Source organism: Nicotiana tomentosiformis, chromosome 3 (assembly GCF_000390325.3).
Source record: "Nicotiana tomentosiformis chromosome 3, ASM39032v3, whole genome shotgun sequence".
Lineage (NCBI taxonomy): Eukaryota > Viridiplantae > Streptophyta > Magnoliopsida > Solanales > Solanaceae > Nicotiana > Nicotiana tomentosiformis.
Genome location: NC_090814.1, coordinates 113,452,818 through 113,457,091, shown reverse-complemented (window position 1 = coordinate 113,457,091; position 4,274 = coordinate 113,452,818). Strand labels below are relative to the sequence as shown.

The 4,274-nt window shown below is 31.6% G+C and overlaps 1 long non-coding RNA gene across 1 annotated transcript; it reads left to right on the top strand.

Annotated features, from left to right (window-relative positions):
- The first annotated feature begins 1,061 nt into the window (after window positions 1–1,061).
- LOC104094797 (uncharacterized) lies at window positions 1,062–3,940 on the top strand. Its single transcript, XR_686050.4, has 3 exons — window positions 1,062–3,090; window positions 3,183–3,289; window positions 3,686–3,940. It is a non-coding gene; the product is annotated as an uncharacterized lncRNA (long non-coding RNA).
- The last annotated feature ends 334 nt before the right edge of the window (window positions 3,941–4,274 follow it).

Genomic DNA, 4,274 nt, shown 5'->3' with positions numbered 1-4,274 from the left:
TCTGTTTTTATTGAATAATTTCTTAACATCATTGTCAAACTACAATCGCAGTTGAATCAAAAAACATAATTGAGCATATTCAAAGTTTTAGCAAATTTTAAATTAAATTCAATCGCTTTCGAACTTCGGATTCAACTTTGTATTAGTATTTTCAACAAGAATCTATGCTACCCAGTTAATTTCTCACAGAAAATTCAAATCTCACATAAAAATCAGTTTATCCGAAGTGCGTTAATGACACTTTTAATGTGAAACTCGAAATTCCTCCACCCAAATCATTCAGTTCCCATCAATATCCAAGTTTTTCCGTTCAAACAAATATGGATCAGAGCACATGGATCGATTTGGAATTCATTCTCTACTTTTCGATCCTTAATCAATCAACTGAGAAAAAAGTAATGTATGGCACATTAACATACAAATTAAAAATAAATTTCGTATAAATTTAATGCAAATTTGAATATCTACAACAACATACATAGTAAAAATAAATTTCATACAACTAATTATATAGTATACAATTTATTTATAATTTATCTATATTATTTTTACCCAGTTAAATATAACTACAATATCATACAACTTAAATACAATTTTATATAATATGTATTTTGTATATGATTTGTATATATTTGGTAAGTGGCGTGTTCTTCTTCCTCTTTAAAATTTCAATCAAAACTTCTTCTCTTAAAATAATTTTAATACATATCAACAACTTTATGTAAAAAGATAGTATATATAACTTAAATACAAATTTCATACAATGATTCATACATTATACAGCTATTTTTCAATTTTCATACAATATTCAAATAAAAAAATTACAATAAAATACAACTTAAGTATAATTTACATACAACTTTAATACAATTTCGTAAGTATATTGTATCCCATGTGTTCTTCTTCTTTGAGTTTCAGTCTGCAATTCAGCCAAAATCAAGTCTAATCTTCACCAAATACTCTCAAAATTGAGATATAAACTCCAAAGAATATTCCTAATACTACAAGAAATTTGTCTTTTAGCGACCACTTCTTGACGAAGGGATGTGAATCCAGTCGTTATAGGTATACTTATAGTGACAAAAAATATTTCCGGTGGTTAAAGACAATTCTTAATTCGAAAATAACAAAATGATAATATCCGCTCCATTAATATTAAGATATCCGGTCGTTAATGCTACTACGAATTTGGCAGAAATATCCGAAACAAAAAAGCGACAACACTCTCCAATAAGATTTTAGTTCGTTTTCTTTGCTCTATTCAAAAAACCCTAAGCCCCAAATGCAAAATGAGGGCGTCACCGGACTCTCCACTACCACCGCCTTGCTGCTCTCCCTCTAGATTGTTGCTCTCTCTCTTTCTCTCTCTCTGTGTTGTGCTTAATTGAAAGTCAACTTTACTTGATTTCAACTTTGTTGATTCCTGAGGTTTTTGCTGTTATAAATTGATGTTTTGTTCAATTTAAGGTTTGTGATAGAAGAGATATAGATAATTTGATTTGTCAACATTGATACTTACATCAGCTTGCAGACTAGTACGATTTTACTATGAACAATTGGATTAAGAAAGATAATCAGAAGAACATGTGCAGACTTTTATAGAGATAGATTCTTGTCTAATATCTTTGCAGAACCTTATCTGATTTTATTTTTAAGGGTGCCTACTTCTATGTAACATAACTGGAATGGGTTTTTGTGCACTAGCAGGAGAATATGATGTCATATTGGTAAAATTCACGCGTTTGAGGATGCTCCCAAGCACCACAAGGCCAAAGATTGTTGGCTTATCATCGGTGATTTTTTTTATCTTTGATATCAAGTTAGTTTTAATTATCAGTCATTCTATCGTATTATCATCAACGGAAAGGTTATTATGTTATATCTTCATTCATTTCATTTTTATTGTTCTTTTTTGTCACTGGTGATTTTAGTCATACTGGTTATCTATATGAGTTGTGGTTATCTATCTTTGGATATGCATGTTTTGTTTATTTTTTCTATTTAGATATCTGTGTTATAGAAGGTGTTGTGCCTTTAACTTATCGAATTAATTTGGTTTGGTGATTAACTTTTTTCTTTTTGAACTGTGGTGATCAACTTTGACTGAATTAGATTTCTTAAGTTGGTTTCAAATTGTCAATTGTTTCCTATTAAAGAGTAGTTCATTGATTGACAGATAGATAATGAATTGGTAGTTGTCTACAATATCATTGGCTCTTTCTAATTGTTTTATAAGAGTGTCATTTGGGGACTTTAACTAGTCTAGTTTGTAATTTATATTTTTTGGAGCTTGTTCTGCTCCGTTGAAGTGTTGAAACTTGGAAGGCCAAAGAGTTTAACTTCTCCAACTGAAGGAATACAAAGAAGCCGCTGGTTTGTACATAGTAACAATCTTTTCTACATATTAATAAAAGTCATATTGCTAAATATGTACGTAATTTAGGTAGTTTTTTTTATACTTTCCATGATTTTTCTATTTAGTGTGGAAATAAATTGTGAGGCTTATAAACTGGAAAAACGGAAGTGTTGTTTATGTTAGTGATTTAATACAGAGAATTCAACATAGTCGTACAACAGGGGATGAAAGTACAAAGAAATACTTCAAACTTAAATTTCTTTTAAGAAGAAAGACGGTTGTTTCTTACTTATCTTTTGGGTTTAAGCTGTATGGTTAATTGTTTCTTCCATTGACTTTTGATGTAATAAAGAGCATAATATCACATGTTTTGAGAGCCAGCTCATTATATCAACTCAAGTACTAACCCTCAGGGGTTGGCCTGGTGGCAATTGACTTGAGCCTTGGGGTTTGCTCCCTTTCAAGGTCTCAAGTTCGAAACTCACTGGGTGCAAACAATTTCTGAGGGCCATCGGACTGGGTAAAACCTGAATTAACCGTGGTGCACTTGCGGAAAACTCTTTGTGGAGGGCCTGTGCACCCCCGGAATTAGTCGGGGCTCAAAAAGACTTGGACACCCGGTGCAAATCAACAAAAAAAAATATCAACTCAAGCACTATGGCACAATGTTAAAATAACCATATACCAATGAGATGAACCCATGCAATGGTATTTCTTCAAAAGTCAAATACAAGGTGAATCTTGTAATACTTCTAACCTAAATTCTATCTTTAATCTTCAATATTTAAATATGAGTAACTCACATGTGTGTGCACTTGGAGCTCAGAGAAGTTAATCCCTTTTTTATGCAAAGCCTTGGGAAGTTTTACTTGAGGAGAATGGTTTTGATTGGAGAAAGACTTGATTTGGACTTGGAGCATTGACAAGTTGAAGGTCTGGATTTTTCCTATTCTTTTAGCAATCGTGATTGCTTGGTAATTGCATTTTAGGCCAAAGTTTAATGTTATGTTTATTTATGATTCACTCTATTTATTAGGGGCTTTTATACTTGCATTCGGTGTACTTTTTTGTTAATTAAAACAGTAGCCATGTTATCAACCCTTCTCTGCCTTGAAATCTTAGGACTTTGCTAGCTTGAGGTCTAAATTTCATTCACTTAAACATAAAAGATAGCCTTTTAAAACTATTCGTTGGCTGCATCAGTTCAATCAAAAAATATTTACTCCTATTGTTTAGTTAATTTAGTGATTAAATTATTCATTTATTTTCTAAATAAAGTAGCTAGTAGTAGTTTTTCACTACTCTTACATGAACTTTTTCTTTTAACAGATCAAGAATTTGAAGTGTGAAGAACCTGTCCTCGAAGAAAGTGCGGAGCAAATTGAAGCACAATAGGAATTTTGTTTTGTTAGTGGCGGTTTAAAGATGTTGGCATCTGTACATTCTATTACAGTTTTACTGTCTCTGTTTTTAGTGTTGATAAAAATAGTGTTGTACTATTTGGATGGGTATATTTCCGACAGTGTGATCCTTAAGTTCTTTGTAATTAACAATGAAACATTAATGAATTTTGATTATTTGGTATATTTTGAGATGCAGGTGCGTTGTATGTATGTGTGAGAAAGTAGCAAATAATGATTATAACTGATAAATCTACAAGGACAAATATAAATATATGTATTGATTTTTATTAAAATTCATATTAGCGAAGGAAATTGTGGTTTTTATAACTCTTTAATGAAAAAATTTTCTAATGGTTAAATGGGCATTAACGAAGGGAACTTTGGCAATTCGCGAAGGGAAAACCGGTCGCTAAAGGAAATAACGATCGGAAATTTTGATGTCGTTAAAGGATATTTAACGATCGGATTGAGATTCGGTCGTTAACTTTTAACGTCGGAGCTTTTAACGCCCGGTG